This window comes from Pteropus alecto, unplaced genomic scaffold (assembly GCF_000325575.1).
Source record: "Pteropus alecto unplaced genomic scaffold, ASM32557v1 scaffold25, whole genome shotgun sequence".
NCBI lineage: Eukaryota > Metazoa > Chordata > Mammalia > Chiroptera > Pteropodidae > Pteropus > Pteropus alecto.
In genome coordinates this window covers 17047670-17064992 of record NW_006441955.1, presented here as the reverse complement: position 1 = coordinate 17064992, position 17323 = coordinate 17047670, and the positions used below count along the sequence as shown (strand labels likewise).

Sequence of the window (17323 nt, the reverse complement as noted above, 5' to 3'; positions counted from 1 at the left end):
GGGCAGTGACAATTTTTCAGTGGCTTTTTAGGACAGGACACCATTCCACACTTCTCAGCCCTTGTTAAACATACATATCGTATGCCTGTTATGGGTTGAATCGTGTGCCTTAGAAGATATATTGAAGTCCTAATCTCCAGTACCTATGAATGTGACCTTATTTGTAAATAGGGTCTTTACAGATATAGTCAAGTTAAAACAAGGTCATACTGGATAATGGTGGGCCCCAATCCAATACAGCTAGTGTCCTTATAAGAGGAAAAGAAATACAGAGGGAAGATGGCCATGCGAAGACAGAGATGGAAACTGGAGTTATGCTGCCACAAGCAAAAGAACACTTGGGGCTCCCTAGAACTGGTAGAAGCAAGGGAGAATCCTTCCTTGGAAACTTCAGAGAGAGTATGGCCATGCCAAGGTCTTGGTTTTGGACTTCTGGTCTCCAGAACTGTGAGTGAATTTCTTTTGTCGTAAGTCACCCAGTTTGTGGCGCTTTGTTAAAGCAGCCCTAAGAAATTAATATAGCACCCTGAAAAATCTTGGAATTGTGAAACAATCCAAGAGCAGAAATTCTGTAAGGGTAAATAACAATTTTTTAAATCAAATTAAAGAAGTACAAATTAGTAGTTGATAGATGGTCACAGGAATGGGGAGCATGGCATAAGGAATGTAGTCAGCAGTAATGTAATGGCTATGTGTAGAGTCAGAGAGGTGATAGAGCAATCAGGGGGATTGTTTCATAAACTGTATAAATGTCTAAACAAAGTACTGTATCCTTGAAACTAATAATACAATAAAATAAAATGCGAAAAATTTTAAATTAATAAATCGTCCTCTAGCCAACAGAAAAAGAGAAATTTCCTCCTTTCAATTTAACATTTTCTTTAGAAAACTTGATATCATAAATGCTTTCTCTGTCTCGTCGAGATGTATGTAAATCTTCTGAAAAGCTAAATAATCTACTTGCTGGTTTGTATTCCAAGAATGCTTTCCTTGGAGGACTGAGAGCCATGTGTTATAGATGTGAATATCAAGGAGGTGATACCTGTCTTTGGGAGTTTAAACCTACCACTTGGCTCTATGATGTAAATTCTTGCTTCTCATGATAGAAGTTTTATTTTTCTTTTAATAAAGACAATTAATGTGCAATAGATTGTATTTGCCTGGCTATGTAAAAACTTGATATTTGTGTCTCTTTTGGCAATTTTCTTAGCACATTGCCTGTGATATGCATCACAGTATGGTTTAGGATTCACTGTGCTGGCAGAAAATTTTATATTTAATTATTTTCCTTAACAACTCCAAGAAAAACTGGAGTTAAGCTTTAACTATTTAAGTTGAATTGAGTCATACAGGGAGAAATAAAATTGAGTTAGATGTTCAAAGATAAAAATCAATTTGTATTTCTCTTTCTACCCCTCTGAAACTTGCAGGAACTTATTAGTCTGAAAAGAGATCCATGTCCTAATGATCAGATGGTCCCTCTCAGGGTCTCTCCAGCCTTTTATCTTTCCTCCTTCCTCTACCCAATCCCCATTTCCTTAATCTCTTAGCTAGAATTAGCTGGAATGTCATCCATGTACTAGTCATGAGCCTTGCTCCATGGAACGAATTCTGAGGATCTTTCTTGATTGAACCCCTTCATCCGAAATGTTAAGGTTAATTTTAGAGCTGGCCTGCAGAAGTGCATTTAGCCAGTATGTTTCTGTTGGGAGCCTGATTTCTGCTTCAGTCCTACATCAGTCCTACAAGTGATAGTTATGGTGTGATAAATCCTGTGATTGCCAGTTTTCAATTATAGACTGCTTTACATTGTTTGGCTTCTTGGTTTCCCCAAAGAACAAATGGCAAATGACCATGGTACCTGAAGCTAAACTATTCATCCATCTATTCATTAATTTTCAAGTACCTACTATGTCCCAGATATTGTATTACACACCAGGGATGCATTGTATTACACACTGCACTCATAGCCTTCCCACAGGCAGGAGGATTTCCTGCCTGTGGGAAGGCTGTGAGTGCAGTGTGTAATACAATGTCAATGTCACAAAAATCTAGGGAGCACATTCTCATGGTGAATATATGAATAATAACCACCACCAGGGCCACCCCTCCCACCCAAGGAATGGTGCAGCACAGTGGTTCTGCTTGACACAATTCTCCACTCTTCCTAACATTTGATTCATTTTGACAGATCTTCAGGTAATCCAAGCATAAGATTATCTTTAACTTGAAAAAAGCTAAACAACAAGAAGTCCGTTAAAAAAGTCTTATAAGATTTACAGACTCTCAGATTTTAGGTTTAAGTAAGTCAAAAGTCCAAGAATCACAAAAGTGGTTCCTACTTGGACACATTCCTATTCTGTTTAATTTAGACTAGAGTCACGTTTAATTTAGATTAGTGTTAGACTAGAAACACTAATGGTTTCGTGTGCCCCTGGATTGACATTTCCCAAAGAATGTTTCATGAAACATAAATAAAATAAAAGAATTATTTGACAAAAAGATTCTGAGGTTAGATAAGTATGGGAAACACTACGTGAAATAGGTTTCTTTATTGCAAAGTCTGGGAAACATTAACGTGCTAATGAAGAATGTGGATCTCTAATAGATGGAATAGTGTGTGGAAGCAGATCATAGGCCTGGTCTTTTGTTAAAGACACTTTGGGAAATCTTATTCCAGATGAGTCTTTGACCTTGGCCAAGACCGCCTGTCCAATACACATATCGGTGGGGAATATAATATGTGGCAATAAGCAGAACTGGGTGGGCAGCAGGGCGCAGCGTCTCTCAAGGAAAAAGTGAACTTGAATTTTATAATACTGTATAGCTTTGATGTTCAAAGATCAAGAGTAAGCCTAGACATTCAGTTTCCTGGGGGCAAGATTCGGGTCTGCCTCCTCAGTGTTTGGGGCAATACCTGGCACAACTTGATATTCAAGAAGTGTTTGTTGAAATTAATTTAAGGCACATGTTTGTATACACATCACTGGCTTCACATGGGCATATATGGGTTTATATGCCTGAGCAACTGCATTCACTTAATTTATCATAAACATTGTGCCATAGTATATCTCTAACACGGCACATATAAAAAACTTTTTATCAGCCACACAGAGAGCATAGTACTTCTTGGTTCTCATTTCCTCTGAAAGCCAATAACACTGTAATCAGGAGAAAATCAGGCCTGCTGCTAAGACTGAGAGCCACTTACAGGTGACCTTTTCAGCATGGAAATTGTTACCCTCTTAGCTGTGCCTGCCCTGAAACTTCCCAGCACCACAAAACAGATAGAGTGGCCACAAATGTTATTCTTATACCCTGGCTGATTGTGGAGTAGCACAGAGCAGCCCTAGAAACAAGTAAATATGACTTTCACCTATTCCTTTTGGAACAAAAACTCAACAGCCGTGACCTGCCTTGGGTCAAATCGTCCCCCAGATGATATTATTTTTCTTCTGGATTTTAGATAATTTCCATATTCTGAGGAGAAAAGGAGGCAGCACCTGCCGGAGAGTGGCTGGGCTAGAGTTTTCTGATTCTCTCTTAGTGTGTGCCAGCAACACGTCCAGCATGATAAGTGTTTTGTTGGGCTATTTTTCTTTTTTAAAATGTCAGTGCTGTTGTAATCCGAAAAAAGAACCATGCCCCCAGGGAGCATTTAGAGAGAGGCTTAGTCATAAGGGCACATGTATTGATTTTACCTGCCATTCCCTGAGCCCTGCAAGGACCTGGAGCTTTCAAAGAAATGGTGTCTTCATTTATTACCTCCATCCTTGGACTGAAATCTTTCCATTGACAGGGTTGAGCTAGTCGAGGGTTGAGAAGTTTTGGGAGTTTTTTTTTGTTTGAATTTTCTTACTGTGAAAAAATTTTTAGTATACCCCAAAGTAAGGTAATTCAAGAATTATCAAGGCTTTATCAGATTGTTTCATCTTTCCTCACTCCCTTTTCTTGCTGGAGTAGTTTAAAGCAAATCCAAGATATTGTGTTGTAAGCATGCCTACATACTTAAATATACAGCTCTAAAAGAAAAATACCATTACCTCATCCAAAGTATGACATCATAACTCATAGTGGGTTATCACATTTGAAATATCAGTCTACAGCCATGCCACCCTGAACAAGCCCGATCCCATCTGATCTCAGAAGCTAAGCAGGGTTGGGCCTGGTTAGTACTTGGATGGGAGACCACCTAGGAAGACCAGGTGCTGTAGGCATAAAAAAATTTAAAAAATAAAGGATTGTAAACTGACAAGTTCCTTGTAATCTGTGAGGTCAACCAAGGGTTGCCTCGCCTAAAAAAAAAAAAAAAGAAATGAAACGAAAAAAGAAAGAAAAGAAAAAAAAATCAGAATGTTTTCAAATTCACCAGTTGTCTTTTTAATGTTTGTTTTATTCAAATAAGGATCTAAGAAAGAGCCACACATTTCATTTGGTTGTATGACTCTTGTTTCTTTTAATCTAGAGCAATACCCTCTCCCCTATTTTTTTAATGTCATTGACATGTTGAAAAAGTTATGCTCTTTTTTGTATTTATGATATCATTTCCTTTATTTTCCATCATCTCCTTTCCACTCCAAAGGAAAAAAAAAAAAGAGGAAGAGCTTTAATATCCATGGAAGAGGCCACTAGTTGCCAATATTATTTCTCTCCTTCAAAGAAATGGAGTTTTAAGTTGGATCCATGACTGCCCAATATAAAGACCAGATATCCCAGTCACACTCACAGTTAGACGTGGCCGTTTGTGCAAAAGTGATGGGAATAACTGAGGCCTAAGAGAAGGGCAAAATTAGAGCAAAGGAACTGACGTACCATCAAAAACTCATACACTGTCAGGAGCTTGTATGCCATTGGGAGCTACACAAACTGTTGTCTTTCCTACTTACTTGAAAACATATGTTAGTGTTCTGCTTTGCATGAGGCACTGTGCTGGATGCTACATGTACAGCAATGACTAAAACATGGTCTGTGTTCTGCTTGGGGTAAGTCCAGAGTCTAGTGAGGGAGACAGACATTAAGAGATTAATTATAAAACACAGCAAGAAGTACTTCAATAGGACCCTGAATGCATAATTAGAAAAACAGCACAGATGAAAATAATAGTAATTAACATTTACTGAGCTCTCCCCATGAGCTCAGCACTATGCTAAACACTTAATACACATATGTGATTTTTAATGATAATAACAATACCACAGGGTTTGAGCCAGGCACTCTTCAAAATGCTTTGCATGCATTAATTTATTTATTCACAATAATAGCTCTAAGAGGTAAGCAATATCATTATCCTCATTCTCAGATGAGAAAACTCAGGTACTAAGAGCTTAAACAACTTGCCCAAGGTCATGTGGCTGGTGAGTGGCACAACCAAAATATGAACTTGGGCCCAAACTCTACACTCTGAGCCAGTCTTCTGTGGCTGCCCCTACAAAGCACCTAACTACATGTGAAGACAAGGGAAGGCTTTGGGGGAGATAAAAGTTGATATGGACCTGAGCTAAAGCAGAATAATAGGGAGTCTTTAGGAGACTGCAGCTATACGAGGGAGATCTGACAGGATTTAGTGGTTTATCAGATACTGGTGAGGAGTAGAGGAGAGGCAGAGAGCTAGGAAGCTGACGAGAGACATTTGGAGGCACTAGTGTAAAAGAATGGGAAGATGGCAATGCTGTTAATCAAGAATATGAGAAGAGGACAGATGTAAAAAGGAAAAGATAAAGAACATTCTTTTGATCATGTTCCCTTTGAAAGGACTGATGGATATTCAAGTGCAGATTAGAAGCTGGAGCTCAGGGAAGAGGATAAGGCCAGAAATAGATTCCTCAGTCATCAGCATGGTGTGGCTGGTCAGAGAAGCCATGGGATGAGATCCTAAATGGAGTGCACGTTTGTGGCAAGAATACAAGAGAACCAAGAATGGAGCCAAGAGAAACCCTAATATATAAGGGTGGACTGAATTGGTGAGACAATAAAAGAGATGGTGTCAGGTGATAGTTTTTCCTTTTTTATTGCTGTGAACACGGAAAGAAATTCTTAAGCTTTAGCAACCATCTTATAACCCCAAGGTAACAAAAGGAGGTAAAGATCAAAAGAATCACAGATATATTGATCCTAACATAGTTAGGGCACCAAAAAACAATAGCATTTGGCTTTCCATAGACTTCTTAATGGATTAAACAGCAGAGATTATTTTTAGCTATAAAGTGAGAATAGCTGTCACAATGGACAGTCATGAAAGCTAAGCCTAGAACAGTGTTTGCTGCATAGTCTACACTTAAGCAGATATGGAGTGAAGATATGTGATGATAAGATTTTCTTAAGTATTTATTTGACCATCTGGGAACAGAATCAAAGAAAGCCAATGGTTGGATATCTCCAGAGTTAGGGACCAGTTGCAAGGGGTAGAGTAAGGAGATGGGTTACACAGAGTAGATGATGAAAATACAGGTTTCCTTGACCATCGAGTCCAAATTGGGTAGTTAAGATAAATCCAGGCTGGTGTTGACATCTCGTATCTTCCCATCTTATGGAGAAGTTGAGTCCTCAGTGAGGACAAACTACAAGACTAACAATTAAAAAAGGGATTGAGGGTTAGATCTGGTAACAGAGAAAGTGATTTCCATAATTTAAAATTTCACAGGTGAAGTGGTTTAGAGTAGTGACGAGGACAAAAGTAAATGCTTATAATGTAGTGGAACTGAAGTCTACTATCAAAATAATTTCAATTAATAGTCAACATTTTATTTTAATCTTTATCTACCAGATTCCAGGTATATTGGTTTGCTAAGGCTGCTATAACAAAACACCACAGGCCAGGTGGCTTAAACAACAGAAATTAATTTTCTTACGATTTGGAGACTAAAAGTCCAAGATTAAGGTGTTGGCAGGTTCAGTCTCTTCTGGGGTCTCTCTCTTTGGCTTATAGATAGCTGTCTTCTCCTTGACTTTACATGATCTTCCTTCTGTACTTCTGGATCCTAATCTCCTCTTTTTATAAGGCTATCAGTCATACTGAATTAGGCCCCATCCTCATGATCTCATTTTACCTCTTCAAGACCCTATCTTCAAACACAGTCACATTCTGAGGTGGTGGGGTTAGGATTTCAACATATGAGTATGATGATAGGGAGTGGAGGGGAAACATAATTTAGCCCATAACATAAACTGTGTAATATATATATTCACACACACACACACACACACGCGCACACACACACACACATATATGAGAGCCAAGTTTCTCTATACAACATTTAATTCTCACACAAGCCTTTTGAAAACAAAGGTACTATTTTCAATTTTACATATTAAAAAAACCCAATACTCAGATTAACTACCTTGCCATGTCTTATTTAATTTGGGCTACTGTATCAAAATATCATAGATTGGGTGGCTTAAACATCAATTTATTTCTCACAGTCTGAAGTCTGGGAAGTCCAAGATTTAGGCACCTGCAGATTTGGTGTCTAGTGAAAACCCTCTTCCTGGTTTGCAGATGGCTGCCTTCCCACTTTATCCTCACAGAGCAGAGAGAAAGAGAGTTCATGTCTCTTCTTACTCTTTTTATAAAGACAGTTATATCATCATGAAGGTCCCACCCTCATGACAAATCTAACCCCAATTACTTCCCAGTGGCTCTACCATCACACTAGGGATTAGAGCTTTAACATATGAGTTCAGAGCAAGGAGACACAAACATTCAGTTTATAGCACCCACGTGCACACTGACATTAGCTGGTGGTGCTTGTGCTCAAGATCAAATCTATCTGATTCCCAAGCCAGTGTGACTTCTTTTCTATCTTGCTTTTTCTTCTAATTTAAAATCTATACCCTATCTTCTTCTAAATATATTAGAGGAGGCATCTCACAGTTATTTCTAACATTGGTCAAAAATACTTTTTATCCCCAAGTTCTGTGTTTTGATAGGTAATAAGAAGTAGAGAGGAGAGAACATCAGTCATGAAAAGAAACCAATAAGGAAGTTTTAAAGACCAGTATGGGAAAAGAACTAAGTGATCTCCTATTGCAGAAATGCAGCGTGCTGCACTTCTGTTTGCCTGCAGTGTTGGTTTCCTATTTGCTGCTATATTAAATGACCACAAACTTAGTAGCTAAAAATAACACAAATGGCTGACAGTTTTGGAGGTTTGAAGTCTGAACCTTCAGGAGGTTCCAGGAGAGAATTCATTTCCTTGACTTTTCTAGCTTCAAAGTCTGCCTACATTCCTTGGCTCATGAACCTTTTCTTAGTTTCCAGAATACATTACTCCAACCTCTGTTTCTGTCATTAATTACATCTTCATTTTCTCACTATGACCCTCCTACTTCCCTCTTATAAGGACTCTTGTGATTACATTGGACCTTCCCAGATAATCCAAGATAATCTTCTCAAGTCAAGGCCCTTAATTACATCTGCAGTGTGTTCTTTTTTTTTTCCCCCATGTGAGCAACATATTTGTAGGTCTCCAGCAATTAGGATATTGCTATCCTTTGGGGGCCATTATTCAACCTACCACACCTATTAATGGTTGTCCATTAGTGAATAGTTGAACCAGGAGGGAAATACCCTGGATGTTATTAAAGCACATTGCAATTCTCAGCATTTAAGGAGAAATTGGCGGTGAGGCTTGGATAAACCAGTTAAATAATGTTCCTCTATAGAATGAAATACGCAATACGTGTGGAGTCGCCAGTAGGAGCTGACGATGATTGCTCTAAATAATAAACATCTCCAAGCATAAGATATATGCCTCTTATTATTGTTAATGTTTGGGAGCTTAAAAGCAGAGCATGAATTATATTCACGATTCGCTTCTCTATGTGGTATGTGAAAGGTTCAATAAAGCATTACTATTGTGAAGCATAGGACTTGAATTCTTTCTCAGCCCCTTACAGCAAAAGCAATCTTAGGCAAGCATGATATACTTCCTCATCTGGAGAAATGAAATAATAACTTCCTTGTAGGATGGCTCGGTGCTTAAACAGAGGTGGAAGTGGCACATGAGACATCACAGTGTCTCTTTAATTGTACTACCTATGACTCTGCCACTATTCATAGGTATTTGGTACCCACTCCTTCCAGACCCACAAGACAATTGCCTTTCTCCCACTCCTTTGAAGTTAGAATGAGCCATATAACTTGCATTAGTCAACCAAATATGAGTGAAGACTCTCAAGCTATGCTTCCCCTGCAGTGGTGATTGTGGGAGCAAATCTTGACTTTAAATGCCACAAACACAAAATGCCTGAAATTCTGAGCATACTCATGGAGGACAATTGCATTAAAAAGCAGCCTAGATCCAAAGAAGAATGGATATGAATAAGAAATAGACTCTTGTTTAAAGCCACTAAAATTCTGGGGGACAGGGGGGGCTTGATTTTGTAGAATTAAACAAACTTAATCTGACTAACATACTATTATAGAGATAACCCTCAAAGGTGAGAGAGGCTGCCTCAAGGAGATTTTGATGCTAAACTGTTTCAGACCTTTCAAGCTTTCAGGCTAAACATATAGCAGCAATATTAATAGTAATATAACTGTTATTGGTGCTTATTACATTCAAGACACCATATCAAGCACTTTAGATTCTTTGTACCTGTTTAGATTATTTACACTGGCATCTGCAGTTCCAAGAACAGTGTAAAAACATATAGCAGGCACTTAATAAATATGTGCTGAATTAGTAAATTTCCATTTTTTATTAGAAGGGAACTTTAGCATTTTCTTGTTTTTATCTATAATGAACAGTTGTGCTTTGGGCATTTTCTTGTTTTTAACTATAATGAACAGTTGTGCTTTGGATATTTTTGTATAAGTGCAAGATTTTCTCTAGGTATTGTCTCAGTTAGGTTTGGTTTCAGCCATGAGTGATAGAAACCAAAAATAACTATGGGTTGAGCCAGATAGAGTAGCAGATAGAGATTGTGGGGGTACTAGGTTTTAGAGAGTGGTCAAGGAAGACCACTCTCCAGAGGCCTGAAAGAATAAAGCTGAAAGGGCATGAGTGAACTAAATTCAGATTCTTCTATGCCTTCCCTTAGCACATAAGAACAAACTTGTATTTTCTAATCAGTGGCCTTCTTGTTTAGCCCATCAAAAGAACTGAATGTGATGTTACTGATAATTATTTAAATAATGATTATTCTGGTAAGGACCTCTTACCTGAGATGCAGTAGTTCTGGATCCAGAAGTTCGGAGCCTAGTCTTTCATTTACCATTTATTTATCAACGACATCACATGTGCAAAGCATTGTATCAACTAAAGGGGTATTAAAAATTCACAGAACGAGAGGGAAAGGTTAACTTATAGGCACAAAGACTATGTAGTTACACTGTCATTAAGATGGGTACAGGAGAATAGGTAACCTGCTCCAACACATGCAAGGCTGGGGTGCATGTTGCAGGAAGCAAGTCCCAGGAGCAAGTGCTCATATTTAATTTTCCTAAAATATGTTGAGGGAGCTTCTTCTAACAGAGCAACAAAGCTAAGGACTTTTTATTTGCAACTATAGTTATAATTCTACTACCACCAATACAGCTCCCCTTGCCTAGGAAAATTATATATGAACCAATATGACTTGAACATTATACAGATACCATTCTTCCCCCACCCCCTACAGTATATGAGCTAAACGGTATTATAAAGACACATGTTGTAGCATAGTAAATTCTATTTATACACCTGCATTTCCCATAACTGACCATCCAATCCCTGAATGCAAAATCATACTTAACATAGCTCAATATCTCCATTCCTCTGTCCCTATTTAATCACTTATTGCCAACTAAACTTTTGCCTGAATGGTTAAATAACAACATGATGCCAATCTATTCACACCTGGCTTAAATTTGCAGCCTTATCCTAATTAGGTGTCAGCTTCAGACAGCTGACTGAACCAACCACCAACAGCAGGGAAGCCGAAACAAAGAAAGCAGCCACCTTTCAATAAACAAGCACCAAAAGTGAGTGTAAAAAAGCATTCTCTGTGTGAACACCAAAGTAGACCCTACAGGGACCTATCCTTGAGGAACAAAAAGTCTAATGGGGCATCTACTCCATACAGAATTGATATTGTAAAGCAAAACATGGAATGAAGTGGGTGCTGTGCAACCTGATGATGGATGGCACTTGCTGCTCCTGGAGCCTCATAAAGAAGCTTGTGCAAACTGGGACAATCTATTATGTCGAACCAGACTATCTACTACATTACATTCCCCCTTCCTTCCAACACTACATCTTGGAAGCCATCTTGGCACACAGTTGTGTTACAGAGTTTCATCACCCTAAAATGAGCTAAAGACATTAAGTCAGGAAACAGAGTAAGGTGTTCGGCAAGCCCCTTTCCCAGGCTACTAAACTGCTGACCTTCAGAGTGCCCTTCACTTCATTTATTAGGTACAGACCTGGAGCTGAATTCTTAATTTTCAGTTTTTCTGGGTCCAGCAGACCATCATGTTGTCAGGGACACATCCTCAACTACATGCTGTTACGGGAACCCAGGGGTTCAGACTATCTGTGGGGTTCAATAAGAGGAAATGGAGACTTCCTTAGCCAGTTATCATCATCTATGTCCTGCATTTGTCCCTCATCTCATGCATTGGGCTTGTTTAAAGCCTAATGCAGCTACAAGATTACTGAGAAATAACAGTAATTCCAACTAGGAAGCTGGGGAAGGCCTCCAAAAGATGGATTTGGGCATTTTCTTGTTTTCATCTATAATGAACAGTTGTGCTTTTGGATGTATTAACCACATCCTGGATTAAAGAGTCAATCCTGATAAGCAAAACACAGGGTCAAGGTATCCAGGCTGATGGAATAGCACGAGTAAAGGCATGTTTGGGAAGCACAGAAATTTGGTGGCAGCATAGATATTATAAGGTTGGTAGAAGATAAGACTGAAATAATGGGCTAGAGTTAGATCATGGAGAATCTTAAATGCCAGACTAAGAATTTACATTAGTCTCAGCAGACAATTGGAAGCCAACGAAAACTTCTATGGAAAAAAGCAAAAAAAATAAAAACAAACAAACAAAAACAACGACTTCATCTGTGCTTTCAAAAGGCAGAGAGACAAACTTGGAAGCCAGCTAAGGCTACTGCCCCACTCCAGACGAAAGATAATGGGGACTCATCATAGAGAGTAATGGAGAATTAAATGGAGGGGACCAAATCAGCAAGTCATTGGGGAAGCTAGGGCTTGGTTGCCAATTTTTTAAATTAGAAATTGAGACGGTTTGTATAACCTAAAGATAACTAGAAAAGTCATGGACCTGCCCATGTTTTCATCCAGGAGCAAAAAAAATAAGAACTAGGCCTAATGGACAAATGTATAAAGAGACTGGAAGACCCAAATAAAATTGATTTCTAGTTAAATCCCATGAGTGATGCATTTTCGACATATTGGTTACTTTAGGGTCTTTCTTATATAGTTACCAGGAAACACAGAGTTCTCACTAAGGGCACGTAAGTGGGAACAGCTTCATTTATTCATTCATCAGATATTTATTGATCACTTGCTATGTGCTAAGTGCTCTGTACATAATGAACGCAACACAGTCCTTACCCTCAAGTCGTTTATTATCTGAGGTGATGCAGGGAGTCACAAAAATGGAGGGGGTGGCAGTTATAATAGAGGCAAGCACAAGGCACCCATAGAACACTAAGGAGGCAGCTAACTAAATCCTGAAAAACTAAAGAAACATTGGCCAGAAAAGCAGAAGGGTATTGAAAGGAAGGACACTCTAGTGTCGAGAAAGACAATCTGAATAAAAGCTTAAGGTGAGAAGGCTTAGTGTGCCTAAAAGAAACAAGCCACTTGTATGTGTGAGATGAGAAAGAGATAAGAACAGTGAGCACGACACTGCATCCCAAAGGTGCAGCCTCCCAAACCATCCCAGGGACTTTGGACTAGGGCAGTGGGAGCCACAGAAATGTTTTAAGCTAGGACGTGACGGTCTTGTGTTTTAGAAAGCTCACTCTGGCTGCAGGCAGAAGGATGAATCAGAAGGGGCTGAGGATGCAGTTTGGGTGTCTAATACTCATTGTGTGGCTGTTCCTGCCCAGGGCACCCTTCCACCTGTAGAAATCCTCCTCATCCATCGAGACTCTGCTCCTGGGACACCTGCTCTGTGTCTGCCAGTCAATCACAGTTTAATTGCTTCTTCTACAGCATTTCCACCATCCATTCTCATATACCTCTATTTCTCTTAATAAGCCCAGTTCTAGAATACCTCCTGGGATATTGATATTATGAGAATGCTCATTTTAAATCATAAAGTTTTGTACAAACATTTGCAATGTGATGACAGTAACATTGAGGTTATTTGTCGTCCAAATAGACAGAAAGGCCTTTGAGAACAATGATTGCGTACTAACTCTCCCAAGCCCACATGTCTGAGCTCTGGTAAGTCCTCATCTCAAACGACCTTTCACGCTGAAGAGAACACTGAGGTATACTCTACTAGAGAAGGCTTTAGAGCCAGGCAGACCAGAGTTTTAATCCCAGCTCCTGACTAGCTGTGTAGTCTTGAGATTATTTTACCTCTCTAAGCTTTAGTTTCTGTATCTGTAAATAGAAATAAAAGTCACTTACCCCCCAAGGTGATTGTGAGAATCAGGAGTTGCATAAAGAAAGTGCCTGGCATGGTACCTGGCACAAAATAGACACCATGTGGTCTCCATTAGCAGACCCATGCTGGTGAAACCAAGTCCCAGTATAGGAAAAGATACTCTGAAGAAACTAATGATGAACAAAAAAAACTGCAATGAAAATTCATTTACTCATATAAAATTCAATGAACAAGTCCCAGAAAGACAAACGCTGCTCAAAGTGGCAGTGTATTCAAACAGAACTTTCTGTGATGATGAAAATGTTCTAAATCTGCACTGATCAATGGGTAGCCATTAGCCACAGGTGGCTCTCGAGCACTTGGGATGTGGTTAGTATAAATTTTTAATTTCATTTCATTTTAATTAATTTCAATTTAAATAATTACCCATAGCTTGTGCATACCATGTTGGACAGTGTAGGTAGGCGCTAAGTGCTGGGCTAGCCCTCTAAGTGTAGGGGAGGGTGGGCAGAGGGAGGAAGCTCAGGAAGGATGTGCAGGAACAGGAAGGATGGACACAGAGATCTGTTTTCAAAGCTGGCCAACAGGATTTAGTTAGTCTAGTCTACATACGGCAGTTATAAGAAGTTATAGGAAAGAAGTTATAGGAAAGAAGGGCCAAGTGGCCAGGCAATAAGGTAATAGGGCCTAAGGAGGGCAGATGCCACACCCTCACATAAGGACACAAATGGTCATCACTATGCGCAAGAAAGAGACAGCCAGCCCCCAGAATCCTGTGCTAAGTGCAGGTGCTATCTAGGTTTAACATTCTTATGGTGTCCTTGCTAATGAATTACATCACCAGGTTGGAGTTTGATGTGTCAGAGTTTTATAATCTTGCTTCATGACCTTTGGCTGAAACCTAGATTTTATTCCAAGGGCAATATAGTTCTGGGGAGCAGTGAGCAACTGTCAGAGACCATAGGCAAAAGATGAAGAGCTAGAGTAGTGTTCTGAATTCCTGAGGAGGAACCCCCTGCTCTGAGTTATCTCCGCTTACAATATCATACATGAAATTTACTACAGAACACGAAAGAAAAGGGGCCCTTAGTACCTGCTTTGTTCTCCTGCTGCAACTGGACAACTGTCTGTTACATTCCAGGTCACCATGAAAACAATGCCAGGGAGGGTCACCTTCCCCCTTCTTTGTGGGACCATCAGACAAGCCAGAAGAGAAAAGAGGCTGATCCCATACCTACTGGCCATGTAGAGGAGAGGGCAGCAAGCCGGAGACGAGGAGGGAAAAGGAGAAAGAAAGGGGACAGCACAAGAGCCTCATGAAGCAGTGGTTTCAGCTTGGTGGCATTTGAAATATCTAAAAATCCTGGGTAATCAATAGAACATAAATCTATGGAATCTATACTCACTTCCTCTCCTCGTTTTCCTTCCTGGGTGATATAATCAAAAAATAAGCTTGCACTTGAAAGTTTTGCTTGATTTAACAAATGTTTATTGAACATCAGTTATTAGCCAGGCTCTAAGGGGAGAGGTTCAAATTAGGCAAAATCTCACTCTTCAGGAAGAAGCCAGGAGGAGGGTAGTCTTTGTGAGAGGAGTGGACAAACTGTAGCAGGAACAAAAAGGCAGGGACCCAAGCAGTATGCAGAGAAGTCAGCAGAGAAGAGAGAGGCTGGAGCTGTGCCTGGAAGGATAAGAAGAATCCCTATTAGCTTAAAAAATGAATCAAGAACATTCTTGGAAGAGAGATTAGGTGAATAAAAACCCAGAGACATGGAGACGTAGGTGGTGACAAGAAACAGAATAATGCAGGGCAGCTGTGTGTTGTAGGTGATGACAAGGTATGAGAGAAAAAGAGATTGGTGGGGAATGGAGCAGGAAATGTTGATTATGGCAAGATTCAGAAGGCACTTTGGATGCCATGCCAAGTTTTTCAGACATCAGGCAAAAGGTTGTGGGGAGCCAGTGAAGCTTTTTGTGCAAAGAAGCGACATGCTTATTTACATTTTCTTTCAACCAACTTTACTGAGGACAAATATTCATAAAGATGAAAAGACCTAAATACTTTCGTTGGGTTCTCAGAGTGTAAATGACAAGATGCAGGCTTTTGGAAGGACACTAGAGTAGCCATGAATGCAAAGGTCAGAGTGGAATATTGAAGGATTTCAGCAAGGAGATAAGTTGAGGTGCAGCTGATGATGAAGGCCTAAACCAGGGGAGCGGTTATAGCAACAGAAGGAAAGTATGGTTAGGTGGGGAGATGCTGAGTTGGCCAAATTATTGAGACTCAGTGGTCCATAGGGTGGGGGTTTGAGGAAGGGATTGAGATGAGAGGCTGGATGAGGAAATCAGAGGTGCACAAAGGGAATTTCTCAATCTCTTCAAAGGGACATGAAAGGATCAACTCTATTTTCTCTCCTACTTACACAATGTAGTGAATCGAAAAAAAATAATTAAACCCCAAGGCAATCATCCACATGTAGACAATAGTGGTCACCTTCCCAGGGAAGACCATTAGTCATTTTACCAACTGACCTAATAGCTCTGAATCTAAATGTACGTGGGCAAGCAGGCACACACATGCACACACACAGGAGCAATGTGCATGCATGTGACACAAGTTTACCTAAAGTGCTACTTGTTTTCCCTTACTAACCATTCTTCAATTGCTGTCAGCTAGAAGCAGTGATTCTATATTCCCCAAGTCAATGTGTTGATGAATAAATGACCAGCTCAGGATTACCAATACAATACACAGTGTGTCACTGTGTAAGCTTTGGTTTGGGTTTGCCAAATTTACCCAGGGAAGGCTGAAGAAAAGAAGGCACTAGCATATCAGTAAAACAGTTTTTAATTTTTTTTTTTGAAACTTGGTATTCCATGGTTCAAAAAGAAAAAAAAAAATCTGGATACTACCAAGAAAGTGAAAAGGCGACTCATAAAATGAGAGAAAATATTTGTAAGTCATTTATCTAATAAGGATCTAGTATCAAAAATATATAAAGATCTGTCATACTCAACAATATAAAGACAAATAATCCAATTAAAAATGAGCAAAGAATTTGAATAGACATTTCTCCAAAGAAGATATATAAATAGAAGATATATAAATAGATATATAAAATTCAAAAACATACCCAATGCCATTAGCGGTTAAAGAGATGTAAATCAAAACCACAATGAAAAGCCATTTCACAACTCACTACTATGGCTATAATTGAAAACATGGAAAATAACAAGTGTTGGCAAGGATGTGGAAAACTTGGAACCCTCATACATTGCTGATAGGAATGCAAAACCATGCAGCCACTTTTGGAAAGCAGTTTGGCAGTGCATTAAAAAGCTAAACATAGAGTTAACACATGACCCAGCAATTCTACTCATAGGTATATACCAAGAGAATTGCAAACATGTCCAGACGAAAACTTGTATGTAAATGTTCATAGTGATGTTATTCATACTATCCAAGAAATGAAAACAATCCAAATGTTCATCAACTGATGAATAAACAAAAGTGGTATATCTGTTCAAAAGAATACTCTTTAGCTACAAAAAGGAATGCGGTACTGATACATGCTACAGTATGGATAAACCCTGAAAATGTGCTAGTTAAAAGAAGCCAGGCACAAAGAAGATACATATTGTATAATTTTGTTTCTATGAAATGTCCAAACTAAATAAAGTAATAGAGACAGAAATTAGATTGTTGTCTGACAGGGGCTGGAGGAAGGAAGCGGAATGGAGAGTAACTGACAA

General features: G+C 39.2%; 2 long non-coding RNA genes and 1 other non-coding gene across 4 annotated transcripts in view; 2 read left to right on the top strand and 1 right to left on the bottom strand.

Moving 5' to 3' along the window:
• LOC112485765 overlaps positions 1–14971 on the top strand; it is a 30503-nt gene extending 15532 nt beyond the window's left edge. The window contains exon 2 of the long non-coding RNA XR_003048533.1: positions 14712–14971. This is a non-coding gene — a long non-coding RNA (uncharacterized LOC112485765). The remainder of the gene's footprint in view (positions 1–14711) is intronic.
• The window catches only part of LOC112485764, a 57855-nt gene that overhangs the window by 30141 nt on the left and 10391 nt on the right, over positions 1–17323 (bottom strand). The window contains exon 4 of one of the 2 annotated variants that reach the window (XR_003048532.1): positions 6329–6565. The exons of the other annotated variant lie outside the window; for it this stretch is intronic. This is a non-coding gene — a long non-coding RNA (uncharacterized LOC112485764). Of the gene's footprint in view, positions 1–6328; positions 6566–17323 lie in introns of those variants that run through there. 2 annotated transcript variants of the gene reach the window in all.
• LOC112485790 lies at positions 4099–4217 on the top strand. The gene has a single exon (XR_003048575.1). It is a non-coding gene; the product is annotated as a 5S ribosomal RNA (ribosomal RNA).